The following is a 21,925-nucleotide window of genomic DNA, read 5'->3' as shown; positions in this document are numbered from 1 at the left end:
CAGTTGTTTTTTTTATTTTTTAGTCCGGTCTATAATTACCAGCCCATATGTAGTAAAGTAATAGTAATTTACCCTTATAAAATATATATTAAAAAAGCTGAGTCCCTAAGGCAACTATTTATATTTTTTTTAAACTGATTTATTTTTGTATAAGTTATTCATGTTATTAATACGTAATTAGAGGTGGCCCGAACCTCAGATTTTAGGTTCATGAACCTCGAACGCGAACTTCCGCAAAAGTTCGCAAACCAGCGAACTCAGCGAACCGAAATAGACTTCAATGGGCAGACGAACTTGAAAAACTACAAACACTGTTTCTGGCCACAAAAGTGATGGAAAAAAATTTCAAGGGGTCTAACACCTGGAGATGAGCATGACGGAGTGGGATACAAGCCAAAAGTCCCGGGGAAAATTATGGATTTGACGCAGAGCAGGGTTATAATCCCTAAAGGGCAGAAATCACATTGCATTCCTAAATTGGAGGCATAAAGTGCTTGAAAACATCTTGCGTGTGTATACATGGATCAGCAGGTAGTGCAGGAGGAGGAAGATATGTCACGGTTCCGTGCGGAAGCTGAGGTGTTCTGTGTTAAATAGTCAACTACGTCCTGACAATCTTGGGGGTTGATGGTACGTGCCTTCTTCTGAACAATGTACTTTGGTCAAGGGCCGCATGAAATCACGACACCACGATCTCGAACAGACTTGTCGGGTGGCCTGCCTCTGACTCTGCCTCTGCCTGTTATTTTGTCCATATTGGGTGGGGGGTGAAGTGAAAGGTATGTACTGACTGGTATAATACAATGTGCAGTCACAGATGCAGTGAAAGGTATGCACTGACTGGACCAATACAGTGTGCAGTCATGCAGTGAAAGGTATGCACTGACTGGTATAATACAGTGTGCAGTCACACAGATGCAGTGAAAGGTATGCACTGACTGCTATATAATACAGTGTACAGTCACACAGATGCAGTGAAAGGTATGCAGTAACTGGTATAATACAGTGTGCATTCACACAGATGCAGTGAAAGGTATGCACTGACTGCTATATAAAACAGTGTGCAGTCACACAGATGCAGTGAAAGGTATGCAGTGACTGGTATAATACAGTGTGCAGTCACACAGATGCAGTGAAAGGTATGCAGTGACTGGTATAATACAGTGTGCAGTCACACAGACGTAGTGAAAGGTATGCACTGACTGGTATATAAAACAGTGTGCAGTCACACAGATGCAGTGAAAGGTATGCAGTGACTGGTAAAATACAGTGTGCAGTCACACAGATGCAGTGAAAGGTATGCACTGACTGGTATATAAAACCGGGTACAGTCACAGATTTAGTGAATGCAGTATGCAGTGACTGGTATAATGCAGTGTGTCGGGCCTGGCACAGTAGAGCAAGGGCCAGCTGCAACAGGGCTGTATATGCAGTCAGTGGCAGTGGCACACACACACACACACACACACAAAAACACATCACAAGAACATTAGCTCTCGAAAGAGCTTTTTTGGGGGTGCTTTTCAGCAACAAATATCAGCAAGGAGCAAGCTAGCAAGAATTAACTAACGCTTACCCTATCTTTGCAGCAATGTATCTCCCTTCTCTCACTAAGCAGGCACCAGACAGAGTGAGAAGATGGCCAACACAGCAGCATTTTTATGGGGGGGGAGGGGTCCTGGAGGGAGTGCAGCCTGATTGGCTGCCATGTGTCTGCTGACTGTGATGTAGAGGGTCAAGGTTTAGCCCAATAATGTGGTATAGGGGGCGGGTCGAACTCGCTATATGTTCGCGGTTCACCGCGAACGCAAACTGATTGGATTTGCGCAAACAAATTTGCCAGCGAACCGTTCGGGCTATCTCTATATATAATTATACATTAAGTGTGTGGCTGGATGGTGTAATGGTTAAGGGCTCTGCCTCTGACACAGGAGACCAGGGTTTGAATCTCGGCTCTGCCTGTTCAGTAAGCCAGCACTTATTCAGTAGGAGACCTTGGGCCAGTTTCCCTAACACTGCTACTGCCTATAGAGCGCGTCCTAGTGGCTGCAGCTCTGGCGCTTTGAGTCCGCCAGGAGAAAAGCGCGATATAAGTGTTCTGTGTGTGTGTGTGTGTATGTAAGTCTATGTGTACTGTATTTTACTTTTTGGCCACTAGATGGTGCTAGTGAACACTCCTCTTTTATAGGAAGTGTTCACTTTTTTTCTTTTTTTTTTTTTACATTTCACTAACGATGACGGCTTGCTGTTTTATGAATGGACGTGGCCGCTGATAGCGGTCATGTCCATTCATTCCAGGCATTGCGATTGGGTAGAGGACCGCTCAGAGTCCCGATAGGTAACGGTGGCGGCACACACGCGTGCAGAGCGGCGACGGGAGTGAGCGACTTATCAAAACGTCCTGTTGCCGTTAACAGGCTCAAACAGGACGCTTTATTAAGTCATAATGCCATTAACTAGTTAAAGGACCACTATCGCGAAAAAAGTAGGCAATTAAAATCTGGCAGAACCAACAGGTTTTGGGCCAGTCCATCCCCTCATGGGGGATTCTCAGGGTTTTCCTGAACAGCAGTCTAACTGCCAACATAGTAAGATACCAGCCAGCCTCCCTACTCACTTGCACACTATTTTGTCAGTTAGGCAGGGAACACACTTCACTGTTTTCGTACACTTTTCTGCACAGAAAAACTGAAAACTCATGTTAATTATTGGGCTAGTAATGTGGTTTTTGCGTGCAGAAAAAAAACTGACATTCTGCATCATGATTCTCCATATTTTGTCAGTTTTTTGTATCAATTACGTTAACTGCAGTGAAAAAACACACCCGTTTTCCTGCACAGAAACACACTTGGTGTGCTGAAAACATACGCAGAAAAGAGCGCACAGAAAATTCAAACACAAGTGTGTCCCCTGCCTTAGACTTTGCAACTGCTGTTCAGGAAATGCTGTTGAAAACAAAGAAAACCCTAAGAATTCCCCATGAGGAGATGGTCTGACCCAAAACCTGTCGGTTCTCTGTCAGATTTTAACTGCCTACTTTTTTCGCAATAGTGGTCCTTTAACCTAGAACTTGGCAAACTGCAAAATGAAAAACTAATGTGTCATGTGTGTCAGTGATATAGATCTTTATTTCCCTCTACTGGTGAAAAATATGTACTTCATTTGCTTTACAATTCACTTCATTACGATTAAAATGAACAAAAGGTAATTGTTTTATTTATTTATTTATATAGCATCGACATATTATGCAGCGCTGTACAAAGTATATTGTCTTGTCACTAACTGTCCCTCAGAGGGGCTCACAATCTAGTCCCCACCATAGTCATATGTCTATGTATGTTTCGTGTAGGGCCAATTAACTTATTTGGATGTTTTTGGGATGTGGGAGGAAAACGGAGTGCCCAGAGGAAACCAACACAGATGTACCACCAATCTCTGGTCTCTGCCGGGGGCATAACTACAAGAGTGGACATCATAATCTTCACACCCATTACAGGTGTAGCTATGAAAACACCTGATCTGAAGGATGGACCCTTTTATCAGAATAAGTGAAGTAATAGTTGGGGCCCCATTACAGCTCTGGGCCCGCTTGAGGTTGCCGAGGCTGCCCCCCTGTAGTTACATCCCTGGTCTCTGCTCTTCCTCTCCTCTAAACCCGGCTTCTCCTGTATTACTGCTCCAAGAATCTATGGTGTTCCCATGCCAACCCTGGCTTTTCCTGTTTGTCCCCAACCATATTTTTACAGCATTGTCCCCTCCCCCCCTCATCATGTACTGTATATAAAGTGACTGGATAGTGGACTGGTTTAGGGCTCTGACACAGGAGAACAGGGTTCGAAGTTTCAAAACTCAGCTTTTCCTGTCAGTAAACCAGCACCTATTCCATAAGAAGACCTTGAGCAAGACTCCCTAACACTGCTACTGCCTACTGAGTGAGCCCTAGTGGCTGCAGCTTCTGGTGCTTTGAGTCCGCCAAGAGAAAAGCACAATATAAATGTTCTGTGTTTTGTCTTCGTTCGTGGACTCTTAACCTTCGTCTCACTCCACGATGCCCACCCTTGATTACCCCATTACAGTGGTAGTTGGTTGGACAGGTCACCCAAGCTCAGTATAGGTGCACTGAGGTATGTATGGTTTGCTATTTAAGGTTACTCTCAACATTCTAGAGACTCACCAGACGTACATGCTGCAGTTTACGATTCTCTGTATTCCATTGCTTCCTGCACTGGTAGTAGGCATAGGGGCTCTATGTGTCCTCACCAGAGCACCCCTAGTGGGCAATGGACAGCTTTGCTACCTAGCACCCACCAGATTACAATCCCTGAGATAGTCCCACAAGTGACAAATAGAACAGATGATACTACTAGGTGGTGGCAGGTGAATAGAAGGCTGATAGCTGAAAGCAGGGACTGACTAGCAGAGGTCAAGGGCAAGCACCAATCAGCTGAAGGTCAAGATAAGCCATGGTCAGGACAGGCAGATTTCAAGTCATGTATGAGCAAACAAGAAATCTCAACAAAGTATCAGAGAGCAGCCAGGAACAGAGTCAGGATAAAGGTCAGAGATTGCAGGAGCAAGGTTACCAGGTTAAAAATACAGGGAGTAAGGGCAAGGATACACAGGACAGTACTATAATGAACTAGCAGAGCTCTGCTGACCAGGAACCAGGAAGTACTTAAAGAGTAACTGTCAGGCTGCAGAAGCTAATTTAAACCTCTAGTCTCCTGTGTTAAACAGTTTAGAAGGAAGCCAAAAAGACATTACTGAAGATAAAGATCTCTCTTACCTTTGATGTATGCTTATCAGTAAAGCTTAGAGCTAAGCAGGACGCAAGCCGCATAACATACTGCAAAGCATTCCCCTCGGCTGCTAAGGAGAAGACGGGATCAAGTTTCAGCAGCTTCTAAAACTCAGTCCAGCCACAGCACAGATAAATCTCGGGGCAGCGTACACTGCAGGAGTCCGCTATTGTTCCTAGCCACATGGCTCATTAATATTCACTGCAAACTAGTGTTATTCAGTATGAGCTGTTCTGTGATCAGAAGCAGGCAGGACATGACGACACATTTGGCTTCACAAACATGGAACCTGCCATGAGCTGTCAGGAGCATCATTCTCTGCATATACTATATACAAATTCTGTGAAATCCAAACGTGGACAGTGAAATGCATATGTAATGTAAGTACAGCCAATCTTTAGCTACTGATATATGTGTTTATTTTCTCTGAGACCCTATACCTAACAGCTCCTCTTTAAAGAGACTCTGTAACAAAATGTTCAGTCTTATTTATTCTATTCTATAAGTTCCTATACCTGTTCTAATGTGGTCTGTCTTACTGCAGCCTTTCCTAGTTGCATAGTGGCTGTATTATCTCTGTTATCTCTGCCTCGCCCTGCAGGCGCTATATGAGTCACAGACTGAGCTTCTCTCAGTCTATCACATGCTGGTTAGCAGCCATGTCTTTTGTTTGTAAACACTGCCTAAAACTGGCAATTACAAGCCAGGATTGCAGCAGGGAGAGGCAGAAACAGCACAGAGGGGCCCAGGAGAACATAATGAACAGAATAGTATGCTTTTTATTGTAAGAATTTTAGAGTACAGATTCTCTTTAAATAGATTTGAGTCTCTCAGATGCACAGCAGTTGTGGGAAATCTTAAATGCTAATAAGGCCAGTTTAGAGACACAAGCCCAGAAACAATACTGCTGGGAGGTGTCAAGTGTTTCAGCAGAGCCCTTTGACAAAATTTTGGCCATCTGCCGAATATTGCTTCATATATTGCAGAAATTATGAAAATCATAGGTTAATTAAAATGTATGACATGCTGATGTATGTATTACTGCAACTCCTTCATATGGGCAAGAGACTATTGGAACTCTGGCACATGGGTGGCATGTTCAGGCTCCGGAATATGGCACTCCGACTACTGCGTGGGTAATCATAACTTCTCTAAGCACAGTGGCCCCCACTGTGTTCCATAAGGAAACTTTAGTGGTTCAAAAGGCAGCCAGCCAGCATAATGTTAATGACATTAAATTAAACATACTGCTGCTTGGCCTTCATTAAAAATTACAATGGTAGCTCCATAACGGTTATACATATGTGTATATGTGTAACAGGATTGAAGCCAGACGAAGGTTATACAGCCAAAAGCTTGCTTATTCTTCTTTTAGGCTACTTTCCCACCAACACATTGCGTTTTAGGGGACGTTAAGGTCGCATAATGTGCCCCTAACGCAACGCCTGGTGGTGTTAAAGTTGGAGGTCAGATTGAGCTGCGTTATGCAGCTCTCAAAGCAGGCGCTCCAGGTTAGTGATAGGAAGTCGGATCATTTGATTCGGATCATTGAAAAGACTCGGATCTTTGAACCGAATCATTTGAATCATTTTACTAGGGAAGCAGACTGGGTGCAATGACTAGCAGGACAGGACTTTCCCTGCACTGTACATTCTGTATGTTCCTGTTTCTTCCAGACAGACATCCAATGTGAACCGAATCTTTCATTGTGATGATCCGGATGATTCGACTCACAAAAAAAGATCCGGATCAAATGAACGATTCGTTCAGGATCCGAACAACACTATAGTCCCACCACGAGTCTCCACAGTGCAGTGAATATTAATTAGCCATGTGGCTGGAGGAGGAGGGGAGACCTCCTCCTCCAAGATTACTGAGCATGTGCAAATAGTCTAACCCGCTTAGCCCAGTATAACGTACAGCATGCAGCACTTTGTTTAAACGTGCTGCGTTACTATGTAACGCAACGTGGGCACTGTGAACAGCACATTGATTTTACAGTGCTGTGAGTTAGGCTGCGTTACTGGCTGCTGTAACGTGGGACTTTAACATCTCACTGTGAAACCAGCCTTAAAGGACAACTGAAGTGAGAGGGATGTGAAGGCTGTCATATTTATTTCCTGTTAAACAATACCAGCTGCCTGGCAGCCTTGCTGATCCTCTGCCTCTAATACTTTTAGCCATAGACCCTGAACAAGCATGCAGCAGATCAGGTGTTTCTGACTTTATTGTCAGATCTGACAAGATTATCTGCATGTTTTTTTCAGGTATGATTCGGTCACTACTACAGCCAAATAGAACAGGAGCACTGCCAGGCAACTGGTAATGTTTAAAAGGAAATAAATATGGCAGCCTACATTTACCTCTCACTTCAGCTGCCCTTTAAGTTAGCCAATAAATGGTATCATCATAATTCCAAACTTCTTGCTTTTACTGATGGCTAACACGGTACAAAACCCTACTTCTACTACATATACATATAACATATACTGTAGTTGATTGTAATTGTATTGCTAAGTCTAAAATCCACTGGGCCCCAATAAACTCAGTTCTTGGGCTGATCATAATTCAGTTTGTAAAGTAAAATGCAGGATGACACTATGGAGTTAAGGAATCAAGCACTTTGGTTGCTTTCTTTCTAGAATTAAAAGTTACAGCTTGCATGTCCATACTGGGAAGGCCTAGTGTCAGTGGCATATCAATAGGGGGGGCAGAGTTAGCAACCGCATCAGGGCCCTTGGGCCAGAGGGGCCCCTAGGGGCCCTCCATCAAGCACAGTATTAGCTCTCTATTGGTCCTGTGCTGGTAAATATCACTTCTATAGATGCTTTAAATAGTAGTAATCAACAGACCGTTCCCCATCCCCTTCTTGCACCTCTGACACTGTGGTTGTCCTCGCCAGGTTCTGGTGCACCGTATTAATTGTTATGTATAGAGTGCTTGGGGGCCCCATGTAAAACTTGCACCGGGGCCCATAACTCCTTAGCTAAGCCACTGCCTAGTGTAGACCTCTTTAGAGAAGGAAGAAAAGGTCTCCAATGTGTTAAACTTCACTGACCAAGAAATGTAAGTCATGATAGAAAGCGCAAGCCACTAGCTACCATTTAGCTGACAGCTATGCTTCTTAAAGAGGAACTCCAGTGAAAATAATGTAATAAAAAAAAGTGCTTCATTTTTACAATAATTTGCTCATTGTAAAATCTTTCCTCTCCCAGATTTACATTCTGATATTTATCACATGGTGACATTTTTACTGTGGGCAGGTGATGTAGCTGCTGCTAGCTGTTTTGGCCGTTGGAGATAGTTGTAAACAGCTATTTCCCACAATGCAACAAGGTTCACAGACAGGAAACTGCCAAGAGTACCTTGGTCCTCAGAGATTCTTGTGGGAGGGGTTTCACCACAATATCAGTCATACAGCGCCCCCTGATGGTCTGTTTGTGAAAAGTAATAGTTTTCTCATGTAAACTACTGATTGGGATAAAGTTCAATTCTTGGTCGGAGTTTCTCTTTAAGTGAAAGGTAAGCCTGAGTGTTAGGGCCCTTTTCCACTTGGCGCAATCCATTTACTGTGTGCAAATTTGGATTCAAAATGGCAGCCTATTTAAAGCAATAAGCTGCTTCTGATTCCAGTGCGCATCTGCAGTAGAGATGTCGCGAACCTCCGATTTTCGGTTCGCGAACCCCGTTCGTGAACCTTCGCGGAAGGTTTAGTTCGCCGAAAAGTTCGCGAACCGCAATAGACTTCAATGGGGATGCGAACTTTGAAAAACAGAAAAAATTATGCTGGCCACAAAAGTGATGGAAAAGATGTTTCAAGGGGTCTAACACCTGGAGCGGGGCATGGCGGAGTGGGATACATGCCCAAAGTCCCGGGGAAAAATCTGGATTTGACGCAAAGCAGCGTTTTAAGGGCAGAAATCACATTGAATGCTAAATTGCAGGCCTAAAGTGCTTTCAAACATCTTGCATGATCAGGGAGTGTAATTAGAGTTCTGCTTCACACTGACACACCAAACTCACTGTGTAATGCACCGCAAACAGCTGTTTGCGTAGTGACGGCCGTGCTGGACTGGTGCGCACCATGGCGAGAGTGTAGGCTGTGGCGTTTTTCAAGCCCATATGGTCACCGGGCTGTGGTAGCTCAATGATAGAACAACAGTGACTGTCCAGCTGATCAAATTTGGTCTGACCACAATGAAGCAACGACCTATCTTTTGTGTGCCACCCCCACCCAAGACACTCAAATAGCCGGTGGTTATTGCTTCATTGTGATACGCAAGCCCCTTCACCGCGGCAAGGTAATGATCACGCAGGGGGATGGGCACATGTACATGCCTTTTGTTTATTTGTTGCAGCCGCCCGCAGTGCAGCCAGAAAAATTAGGCAGGCATGTACACACACCAGAAAAATTAGTGTAGCGGGCCTTAAAAATTCAGGAATCCGCCTAGAGTCCTGGACCCTGTTGGTGGAGGCGGAGAAGGCAACCGGCCTGCAGGCAGAGATGCTGTGTGTGGGGACTGACTTAGTCTTCGGTCGTGCAGTAGCCCTCCGTGATCCATTCCTCATTCATTTTGATAAAGGTCAGGTACTGAACACTGTCGTGACTTAGGCGACTTCTCTTCTCAGTAACTATGCCTCCACCTGCACTAAAGGTCCTTTCTGACAGGACGCTTGCGGCAGGGCAAGAGAGAAGTTGTATGGCAAATTGGGACAGCTCTGGCCACAGGTCAAGCCTGCGCAACCAGTAGTCCAAGGGTTCATCGTCGCTTTTCGCAGTGTCTACATCCACACTCAAGGCCAGGTAGTCGGCTACATGCCGGTCCAGGCGTTGGTGGAGGGTGGATCTGGAAGGACTATGGCAAGGAGTTGGACTAAAGAATGTCCGCATGTCCGACATCACCCTGAGATCGCTGGAGTGTCCTGTCCTTGCATGAGTGGACTTGGGAGGAGGAGGGTTACTGCCAGTGGTACCTTGATTGCGTTGTGCAGCCACATCACCCTTAAACGCATTGTAAAGCATCATCGACAGCTTGTTCTGCAAGTGCTGCATCCTTTCCGCCTTCTGTTGAGTTGGTAACAGGTCCGCCACTTTGTGCCTGTACCGAGGGTCTAGTAGCGTGGCCACCCAGTACAGGTCATTCGCCTTGAGTTTTTTGATATGGGGGTCGCTCAACAGGCTGGACAACATGAAAGAGGACATCTGCACAAAGCTGGATGCAGACGTACTCTCCATCTCCTCTTGCTCTTCCTCAGTGACGGGACGCAACTCCTCTTCCTCCCCCCAGCCACGAACAATACCACGGGGACGTGGAGCAGCAGAAGCCACCTGTGACGGCTGCCGTGGTTGTTCTTCTTCCGCCGCCTCTTCCTCCTCCACAGAAACACCTTCCTCATCACCATCATCAGAGTCTGACTCCTCTCCTTCCCCACACTACTCCTCTTCTTCCTCCTCCTCCTCCCCCCTCTGTGCTGCTGCAGTTGTTGTGGAAACATCGGGTTCAGATGTAAATCGCTCCCACGACTCCTCCTGCCGTAACTGTTCTCGTTCACGCTCCTCCACAGCTGTATCCACCACTCTACGCACGGCACGCTCCAGGAAGTAGGCGTAGGGGATCAAGTCGCTGATGGTGCCCTCAGCGTGACTCACCAGTTTGGTCACCTCCTCAAAGGGCTCTATGACCCTGCATGCATTTCGCAACAGTGTCCAGTTGTTGGGCCACAACACCCCCATCCTCCCAGATTGTGTCCTTGTACTGTAATGATACAGGTTCTGGGTGACGGCTTTCTCCTGGTCTAGCAGGCGAGAGAACATCAGCAGGGTGGAATTCCAGCGAGTCGGGCTATCGCAAATCAGGCGTCTCACCGGCAAGTTGTTTCTACGCTAAATGTCCCCAAAGCATGCCATGGCTAATGCCCACACAACTTCCTGGTCTGCTTCAGGACGTCTTCTAAGCCTGGGTACTTGGACACAAATCTTTGCACGACCAGATTCAGCACATGTGCCATGCAGGGTATGTGTGTCAGCTTTCCCAAATTCAACGCAGAAATTAGATTGCTGCCATTGTCACACACCACATTGCTGACCTCAAGCTTGTGCGGGGTCAGCCATTGCTCCACCTGTTTGTTAAGAGCAGCCAGGAGAGCTGCTCCAGTGTGACTCTCCGCTTTCAGGCAAGACATGCCTAACACTGCGTGACACCGTCGTAACTGGCATGCAGCATAGGCCCTGGGGTGCAGGGGCTGTGTAGCTGGAGAGGAGAACGCAGCACCAGCCAAGGAGGAGGAGGAGGATGACGACAGCGAAGAGGTGGTAGCAGGTGGAGAGGAGGTGGCTGGAGGCCTGCCTGCAAGCCGTGGAGGTGTGACAAGTCGGTCCACTGCGCAGCCACGTACTCCCTGCTTGCTGCCATCGGTCACCAGGTTGACCCAATGGGCTGTGTATGTAATGTAGTGGCCCTGCCCGTGCTTGGCAGACCAGGCATCCGTGGTCAGGTGGACCCTTGACGCAACGCTCTTCGCAATAGATGACACCACTTGCCTCTGAACTGCACGGTACAGTTTGGGTATGGCCTTTTGTGAAAAATAATTGCGGCCTGGTATCTTCCACTGCGGTGTACCAATGGCCACAAACTTACGGAAAGCCTCCTACTCCACCAGCTTGTATGGTAATAGCTAGCGAGCTTATAGTTCCACCACGCCAGCTGTCAGACGGCGGGCAAGAGGGTGACTGGCAGACATTTGCTTCTTACGCTCAAATACTTCCTTCACGGACAGCTGGGTACTGCTGTGGGCAGAGGAGAAGGAACCGCTGAAGGGAAGAGGCGGTGTGGAGGAGGGTGGCTGTGAAGGTGCAAGGGAGAAAGCGGATGAAGATGATGCACCTGAAGTAGGAAGAAGAGAAGGAGGGTGGCTTGTCTTTTGAGGGGTGCTGCTTTTCCTCAGGTGTTCTTGCCATAGCTGTTTGTGCCTTCTCTCCAGGTGCCTTTGTAAGGCATTTGTCCCTACGTGAGAGTTGGCCTTTCCACGGCTCAATTTTTGCTGGCAGAGACAACAGATGGCTTTGCTCCGATCTGAGACACACATGTTAAAAAATTTCCAAACCGCTGAGCCCCCCTGGGGTGATGGCGCTACGGTGGCATCAGCAGCTGACGTTGAAGGGCATGTTGGCTGGCTGTCCATAGCTGGTGATACATGGCGCCGGACACTGCCCCCAGCTGTTTCTGAGGACGAGCTCCCTCTGCTTCTATCATGGAGTCGTCGACTCCTACTCCTTTCTGACTCCTCCTCTGAATTGTCCCCCTGGTCATCTACTCTACCGGGAACATATGTGGCGTATAATCGTCATCATAATCATCCTGCCCAGCTTCGCTTTCCTCAGACACCTCCTCAACTGCACCAACTTCAGGTGGTTCATCATCCCCCTCCTCACACGTTGTGTCCATACTAACTCAGACGTATGAGGTGGTGTACCTGCGCCTTCTTCTTCTTGTTGCAGTAGGGGCTGGGAATCAGTGATTTTACCACCACCACCAAATAACTCCTGCGAAGTGTCAAATGCAGCGGATGTGGTGCTTGTTGTACCGCTGGTGGCTGCGGGAGATGAGGTGTTCTGTGTTAAATAGTCAAGCACGTCCTGATCTTGGTAAGTGATGGCATGTGCCTTCTTCTGAGCACTGTATTTTGGGCCAGGTCCGCACGAAATCACAGCAACACCACCTCGCACAGACCTGCCAGTGCCTGGTGGCCTTCCTCTGGGTCTGCCTCTACCTCTTCCTCTACCTGGTTTGTCCATTTTGTCCATCTTGGTGGGATGCTAGGTATATGCAGTGAGGTGGGTTCACTCAACACAACAGGTAGTTAGATGCAGTGAGCTGGGTTCACTGAACAGTAAAGGTACTTAGATGCAGTGAGGTGGGTTCACTCAACATAACAGGTAGTTAGATGCAGTGAGCTGGGTTCACTGAACAGTAAAGGTACTTAGATGCAGTGAGGTGGGTTCACTCAACACAACAGGTAGTTAGATGCAGTGAGCTGGGTTCACTCAACAGTAAAGGTAGTTATATGCAGTGAGGTGGGTTCACTCAACACAACAGCTAGGTATATGCAGTGAGGTGGGTTCACTGAACACAACAGGTAGTTAGATGCAGTGAGCTGGGTTCACTCAACACAACAGGTAGTTAGATGCAGTGAGCTGGGTTCACTCAACACAACAGGTAATTATATGCAGTGAGCTGGGTTCACTGAACAGTAAAGGTACTTAGATGCAGTGAGGTGGGTTCACTCAACACAACAGGTAGTTAGATGCAGTGAGCTGGGTTCACTCAACACCACCTCGCACAGACCTGCCAGTGCCTGGTGGCCTTCCTCTGGGTCTGCCTCTACCTGGTTTGTCCATTTTGTCCATCTTGGTGGGATGCTAGGTATATGCAGTGAGGTGGGTTCACTCAACACAACAGGTAGTTAGATGCAGTGAGCTGGGTTCACTGAACAGTAAAGGTACTTAGATGCAGTGAGGTGGGTTCACTCAACATAACAGGTAGTTAGATGCAGTGAGCTGGGTTCACTGAACAGTAAAGGTACTTAGATGCAGTGAGGTGGGTTCACTCAACACAACAGGTAGTTAGATGCAGTGAGCTGGGTTCACTCAACAGTAAAGGTAGTTATATGCAGTGAGGTGGGTTCACTCAACACAACAGCTAGGTATATGCAGTGAGGTGGGTTCACTGAACACAAAAGGTAGTTAGATGCAGTGAGCTGGGTTCACTCAACACAACAGGTAGTTAGATGCAGTGAGCTGGGTTCACTCAACACAACAGGTAATTATATGCAGTGAGCTGGGTTCACTGAACAGTATGGCCTCGATTCACAAAGCGGTGATAACCCAGTTATCACGCCTAAAAGACTTTAGGCGTGATGACCTTTTCACCACTGAGTTATCACCGATTTTTCCTGCTCTTCGCGCGAAGTTACCGCGCGTAAGCGCGTTCGCGCGTACGCGCGTGAGTGCGCGCGCAAAGTCCCATAGGGCTTAATGGGAGCTTCGCGCGAAGCGTCGGGTGTTGTGCGCGCACTTACGCGCGTACGCGCGGCAACTTCGCGCGAGTTTCTTCTTATCATGCCTAAAGTGACTTTAGGCGTGATAAGGGCCTTTTCACCACGGTGCTAACACTTTGCACCGCTTGGTGAATCGAGCCCTAAAGGTACTTAGATGCAGTGAGGTGGGTTCACTCAACACAACAGGTAGTTAGATGCAGTGAGCTGGGTTCACTCAACACCACCTCGCACAGACCTGCCAGTGCCTGGTGGCCTTCCTCTGGGTCTGCCTCTACCTCTTCCTCTACCTGGTTTATCCATTTTGTCCATCTTGGTGGGATGCTAGGTATATGCAGTGAGGTGGGTTCACTCAACACAACAGGTAGTTAGATGCAGTGAGCTGGGTTCACTGAACAGTAAAGGTACTTAGATGCAGTGAGGTGGGTTCACTCAACATAACAGGTAGTTAGATGCAGTGAGCTGGGTTCACTGAACAGTAAAGGTACTTAGATGTAGTGAGGTGGGTTCACTCAACACAACAGGTAGTTAGATGCAGTGAGCTGGGTTCACTCAACAGTAAAGGTAGTTATATGCAGTGAGGTGGGTTCACTCAACACAACAGCTAGGTATATGCAGTGAGGTGGGTTCACTGAACACAACAGGTAGTTAGATGCAGTGAGGTGGGTTCACTGAACACAACAGGTAGTTCGATGCAGTGAGCTGGGTTCACTCAACACAACAGGTAATTATATGCAGTGAGCTGGGTTCACTGAACAGTAAAGGTACTTAGATGCAGTGAGGTGGGTTCACTCAACACAACAGGTAGTTAGATGCAGTGAGCTGGGTTCACTCGACACAACAGGTAATTATATGCAGTGAGTTGGGTTCACTCAACACAACAGGTAGTTAGATGCAGTGAGCTGGGTTCACTGAAAAGTAAAGGTACTTAGATGCAGTGAGGTGGGTTCACTCAACACAACAGGTAGTTGGATGCAGTGAGCTGGGTTCACTGAACAGTAAAGGTACTTAGATGCAGTGAGGTGGGTTCACTCAACACAACAGGTAGTTAGATGCAGTGAGCTGGGTTCACTCAACAGTAAAGGTAGTTATATGCAGTGAGGTGGGTTCACTCAACACAACAGCTAGGTATATGCAGTGAGGTGGGTTCACTGAACACAAAAGGTAGTTAGATGCAGTGAGCTGGGTTCACTCAACACAACAGGTAGTTAGATGCAGTGAGCTGGGTTCACTCAACACAACAGGTAATTATATGCAGTGAGCTGGGTTCACTGAACAGTATGGCCTCGATTCACAAAGCGGTGATAACCCAGTTATCACGCCTAAAAGACTTTAGGCGTGATGACCTTTTCACCACTGAGTTATCACCGATTTTTCCTGCTCTTCGCGCGAAGTTACCGCGCGTAAGCGCGTTCGCGCGTACGCGCGTGAGTGCGCGCGCAAAGTCCCATAGGGCTTAATGGGAGCTTCGCGCGAAGCGTCGGGTGTTGTGCGCGCACTTACGCGCGTACGCGCGGCAACTTCGCGCGAGTTTCTTCTTATCATGCCTAAAGTGACTTTAGGCGTGATAAGGGCCTTTTCACCACGGTGCTAACACTTTGCACCGCTTGGTGAATCGAGCCCTAAAGGTACTTAGATGCAGTGAGGTGGGTTCACTCAACACAACAGGTAGTTAGATGCAGTGAGCTGGGTTCACTCAACACCACCTCGCACAGACCTGCCAGTGCCTGGTGGCCTTCCTCTGGGTCTGCCTCTACCTCTTCCTCTACCTGGTTTATCCATTTTGTCCATCTTGGTGGGATGCTAGGTATATGCAGTGAGGTGGGTTCACTCAACACAACAGGTAGTTAGATGCAGTGAGCTGGGTTCACTGAACAGTAAAGGTACTTAGATGCAGTGAGGTGGGTTCACTCAACATAACAGGTAGTTAGATGCAGTGAGCTGGGTTCACTGAACAGTAAAGGTACTTAGATGTAGTGAGGTGGGTTCACTCAACACAACAGGTAGTTAGATGCAGTGAGCTGGGTTCACTCAACAGTAAAGGTAGTTATATGCAGTGAGGTGGGTTCACTCAACACAACAGCTAGGTATATGCAGTGAGGTGGGTTCACTGAACACAACAGGTAGTTAGATGCAGTGAGGTGGGTTCACTGAACACAACAGGTAGTTCGATGCAGTGAGCTGGGTTCACTCAACACAACAGGTAATTATATGCAGTGAGCTGGGTTCACTGAACAGTAAAGGTACTTAGATGCAGTGAGGTGGGTTCACTCAACACAACAGGTAGTTAGATGCAGTGAGCTGGGTTCACTCGACACAACAGGTAATTATATGCAGTGAGTTGGGTTCACTCAACACAACAGGTAGTTAGATGCAGTGAGCTGGGTTCACTGAAAAGTAAAGGTACTTAGATGCAGTGAGGTGGGTTCACTCAACACAACAGGTAGTTGGATGCAGTGAGCTGGGTTCACTGAACAGTAAAGGTACTTAGATGCAGTGAGGTGGGTTCACTCAACACAACAGGTAGTTAGATGCAGTGAGCTGGGTTCACTCAACACAACAGCTAGGTATATGCAGTTAGCTGGGTTCACTGAACAGTAAAGGTACTTTGATGCAGTGAGGTGGGTTCACTCAACACAACAGGTAGTTAGATGCAGTGAGCTGGGTTCACTGAACAGTAAAGGTACTTAGATGCAGTGAGGTGGGTTCACTCAACACAACAGGTAGTTAGATGCAGTGAGCTGGGTTCACTCAACAGTAAAGGTAGTTATATGCAGTGAGGTGGGTTCACTCAACACAACAGCTAGGTATTTGCAGTGAGGTGGGTTCACTGAACACAAAAGGTAGTTAGATGCAGTGAGCTGGGTTCACTCAACACAACAGGTAATTATATGCAGTGAGCTGGGTTCACTGAACAGTAAAGGTACTTAGATGCAGTGAGGTGGGTTCACTCAACACAACAGGTAGTTAGATGCAGTGAGCTGGGTTCACTCAACACCACCTCGCACAGACCTGCCAATGCCTGGTGGCCTTCCTCTGGGTCTGCCTCTACCTGGTTTGTCCATTTTGTCCATCTTGGTGGGATGCTAGGTATATGCAGTGAGGTGGGTTCACTCAACACAACAGGTAGTTAGATGCAGTGAGCTGGGTTCACTGAACAGTAAAGGTACTTAGATGCAGTGAGGTGGGTTCACTCAACATAACAGGTAGTTAGATGCAGTGAGCTGGGTTCACTGAACAGTAAAGGTACTTAGATGCAGTGAGGTGGGTTCACTCAACACAACAGGTAGTTAGATGCAGTGAGCTGGGTTCACTCAACAGTAAAGGTAGTTATATGCAGTGAGGTGGGTTCACTCAACACAACAGCTAGGTATATGCAGTGAGGTGGGTTCACTGAACACAAAAGGTAGTTAGATGCAGTGAGCTGGGTTCACTCAACACAACAGGTAGTTAGATGCAGTGAGCTGGGTTCACTCAACACAACAGGTAATTATATGCAGTGAGCTGGGTTCACTGAACAGTATGGCCTCGATTCACAAAGCGGTGATAACCCAGTTATCACGCCTAAAAGACTTTAGGCGTGATGACCTTTTCACCACTGAGTTATCACCGATTTTTCCTGCTCTTCGCGCGAAGTTACCGCGCGTACGCGCGTGAGTGCGCGCGCAAAGTCCCATAGGGCTTAATGGGAGCTTCGCGCGAAGCGTCGGGTGTTGTGCGCGCACTTACGCGCGTACGCGCGGCAACTTCGCGCGAGTTTCTTCTTATCATGCCTAAAGTGACTTTAGGCGTGATAAGGGCCTTTTCACCACGGTGCTAACACTTTGCACCGCTTGGTGAATCGAGCCCTAAAGGTACTTAGATGCAGTGAGGTGGGTTCACTCAACACAACAGGTAGTTAGATGCAGTGAGCTGGGTTCACTCAACACCACCTCGCACAGACCTGCCAGTGCCTGGTGGCCTTCCTCTGGGTCTGCCTCTACCTGGTTTGTCCATTTTGTCCATCTTGGTGGGATGCTAGGTATATGCAGTGAGGTGGGTTCACTCAACACAACAGGTAGTTAGATGCAGTGAGCTGGGTTCACTGAACAGTAAAGGTACTTAGATGCAGTGAGGTGGGTTCACTCAACATAACAGGTAGTTAGATGCAGTGAGCTGGGTTCACTGAACAGTAAAGGTACTTAGATGCAGTGAGGTGGGTTCACTCAACACAACAGGTAGTTAGATGCAGTGAGCTGGGTTCACTCAACAGTAAAGGTAGTTATATGCAGTGAGGTGGGTTCACTCAACACAACAGCTAGGTATATGCAGTGAGGTGGGTTCACTGAACACAAAAGGTAGTTAGATGCAGTGAGCTGGGTTCACTCAACACAACAGGTAGTTAGATGCAGTGAGCTGGGTTCACTCAACACAACAGGTAATTATATGCAGTGAGCTGGGTTCACTGAACAGTATGGCCTCGATTCACAAAGCGGTGATAACCCAGTTATCACGCCTAAAAGACTTTAGGCGTGATGACCTTTTCACCACTGAGTTATCACCGATTTTTCCTGCTCTTCGCGCGAAGTTACCGCGCGTAAGCGCGTTCGCGCGTACGCGCGTGAGTGCGCGCGCAAAGTCCCATAGGGCTTAATGGGAGCTTCGCGCGAAGCGTCGGGTGTTGTGCGCGCACTTACGCGCGTACGCACGGCAACTTCGCGCGAGTTTCTTCTTATCATGCCTAAAGTGACTTTAGGCGTGATAAGGGCCTTTTCACCACGGTGCTAACACTTTGCACCGCTTGGTGAATCGAGCCCTAAAGGTACTTAGATGCAGTGAGGTGGGTTCACTCAACACAACAGGTAGTTAGATGCAGTGAGCTGGGTTCACTCAACACCACCTCGCACAGACCTGCCAGTGCCTGGTGGCCTTCCTCTGGGTCTGCCTCTACCTCTTCCTCTACCTGGTTTATCCATTTTGTCCATCTTGGTGGGATGCTAGGTATATGCAGTGAGGTGGGTTCACTCAACACAACAGGTAGTTAGATGCAGTGAGCTGGGTTCACTGAACAGTAAAGGTACTTAGATGCAGTGAGGTGGGTTCACTCAACATAACAGGTAGTTAGATGCAGTGAGCTGGGTTCACTGAACAGTAAAGGTACTTAGATGTAGTGAGGTGGGTTCACTCAACACAACAGGTAGTTAGATGCAGTGAGCTGGGTTCACTCAACAGTAAAGGTAGTTATATGCAGTGAGGTGGGTTCACTCAACACAACAGCTAGGTATATGCAGTGAGGTGGGTTCACTGAACACAACAGGTAGTTAGATGCAGTGAGGTGGGTTCACTGAACACAACAGGTAGTTCGATGCAGTGAGCTGGGTTCACTCAACACAACAGGTAATTATATGCAGTGAGCTGGGTTCACTGAACAGTAAAGGTACTTAGATGCAGTGAGGTGGGTTCACTCAACACAACAGGTAGTTAGATGCAGTGAGCTGGGTTCACTCGACACAACAGGTAATTATATGCAGTGAGTTGGGTTCACTCAACACAACAGGTAGTTAGATGCAGTGAGCTGGGTTCACTGAAAAGTAAAGGTACTTAGATGCAGTGAGGTGGGTTCACTCAACACAACAGGTAGTTGGATGCAGTGAGCTGGGTTCACTGAACAGTAAAGGTACTTAGATGCAGTGAGGTGGGTTCACTCAACACAACAGGTAGTTAGATGCAGTGAGCTGGGTTCACTCAACACAACAGCTAGGTATATGCAGTTAGCTGGGTTCACTGAACAGTAAAGGTACTTTGATGCAGTGAGGTGGGTTCACTCAACACAACAGGTAGTTAGATGCAGTGAGCTGGGTTCACTGAACAGTAAAGGTACTTAGATGCAGTGAGGTGGGTTCACTCAACACAACGGGTAGTTAGATGCAGTGAGCTGGGTTTACTGAACAGTAAAGGTACTTAGATGCAGTGAGGTGGGTTCACTCAACACAACAGGTAGTTAGATGCAGTGAGCTGGGTTCACTCAACAGTAAAGGTAGTTATATGCAGTGAGGTGGGTTCACTCAACACAACAGCTAGGTATATGCAGTGAGGTGGGTTCACAGAACACAACAGGTAGTTAAATGCAGTGAGCTGGGTTCACTCAACACAAAGCTAGGTATATGCAGCGATGAGGTGGGTTAAGTAAACACAACAGGTACTGGGTATATGTAGTACTGGTTAGTACAATGTGCAGCTCCCTGTCACACGCACTGAATGTGCTGGGCTGCTGGCAGTGGCACACACACTATGAATTAGCAAGGCTGTGCATGCAACTAAAGTGTCAGTTTGACACAGAAAAAAAGTACAGGATGAGCTCTGAAAAGAGCTTTTGAGGGGTGCTATAAAAGCAATAATAATCAGCCAGGAGCAAGCTAAGTAGCCAAGAACCTAACTAGTCTGTCCCTAGAAGAACAAGTCTGCAGCAGCTGTCCCTAGTCTGTCTCTAGCAGGCACACGAGTGAGTGTAATGGCCGCCGGAGCCTGCCTTATATAAGGGGGGTGGGGCTCCAGGGCTTAGTGTAGCCTGAATGGCTACAATGTGCCTGCTGACTGTGATGCAGAGGGTCAAAGTTGACCCTCATAGTGCATTATGAGGCGAATCGAACTTCCGCAAAAGTTCGCTTGGTCCAGGTGAACGCGAACCCCCAAAGTTCGCCTGGAACCGTTCACCGGCGAAACGTTCGCTACATCTCTAATCGGCAGTGTACGTTCATATTTCTGTAGTACCTGGATAATTAACGTAAAATGGGTATCCTGAATAATATGTTTTTTTAACTTTATGTAGTTGCGTTGCTTCTTTACCATAACATCCAGCAGTCCTTTTTACAGCCAGCTACTATCTGGTATCTGTATCCTGCACAAAACAGAACTTCGGGCCCTTTTAGGGCCTGTCTCCACTAGTCAGTTTCTCTGTGCATTTTGCACAGGAAAACTGCAACCTTGAATGCATTTTTCACATGCAGAAATACAATTGACAGTAATGCAAAACTGGCAGGGCAGGAACACACTAGGCAGAATCGCATATGTGTTTTCCACTATGTGCTATGGGGAAAATGCAATGCGATTCTGCCTAGAGTGTTCCTACCCTCAGATAACTCATGCAGAAAAAGTGACGCACAGAAAAACTGACTGGTGTAGTGACCGCATCGGGTTCCATAGGCTAGAAGGGCCCAGAGGGGCCCACCCCTCAAACACAGTATTAGCTTTTTACTGCTCCTCTGCTGTTAAAATTCACTTCTATAGTTGATTTGAATAGTAGTGATCATTAACACACAGTTTCCCATCCCCTTCTTGCACCTCTGACACTGTGGTTGTCCTTGATTGGGTTTGGTGCACCGTATCAATTGTTATGTATAGAGTGCTTGGGGGGCCCCAATGCTAAACTTGCACCAGGACCTACAGCTTCTTAGCTACGCCACTGCAGTACAGTGAAAGTATGCCTCACTACCGCTGTAAACTCAAGTTGTGCGTTACTACTCAGGACCTGCTGCACCACACTCAATGTGACAGCCCTATAGACAGGGCCATAAGCCACTATAGGCATGTGCCTACAGGCATCTTATGCAGGAGAGGCGGCCCCCCTCCTCAGATCACTGACGTCAGAACCTTACAGTCAAATCCCCGCCACATATCACTAACCTCAGGCACTTACACCCCAATCATTGTCTCAAGTCAATAAATATGATCTAAAACATTGATTAGAGAATAAGATTTAAGGACAGTTAGTGACAAGCACTTCGCTTCAGTGAAGGGATTTAGAGTTCAGAATATTTTTTACTTGGGGGTGTGGCATGTGTTCAATGGCGGAGTTTAGGGCATTAAAACACCTGTGCCAATGGGCCTATGAGTTGTAAATCCGGTCCTGCCTATAGGAATATCATTGCATCACATTATGCTTGTTGTGATGCAACGCAGTGTAAAAAGGATCCTAACTGTGAGAGCCCAATGAGAGATGCAGTGATGTAGTTAAGGCGCTATAAGCCCTAGAGCAAACTTTACATTGGGTCCCCTCAAGCACTCTATAACAATTGACACAGCGCACTAAAACC

This window comes from Hyperolius riggenbachi, chromosome 2 (genome assembly GCF_040937935.1).
Source record: "Hyperolius riggenbachi isolate aHypRig1 chromosome 2, aHypRig1.pri, whole genome shotgun sequence".
Lineage (NCBI taxonomy): Eukaryota > Metazoa > Chordata > Amphibia > Anura > Hyperoliidae > Hyperolius > Hyperolius riggenbachi.
The sequence above is the reverse complement of the archived record's forward strand: the minus strand, read 5'-3'. Positions refer to the sequence as shown.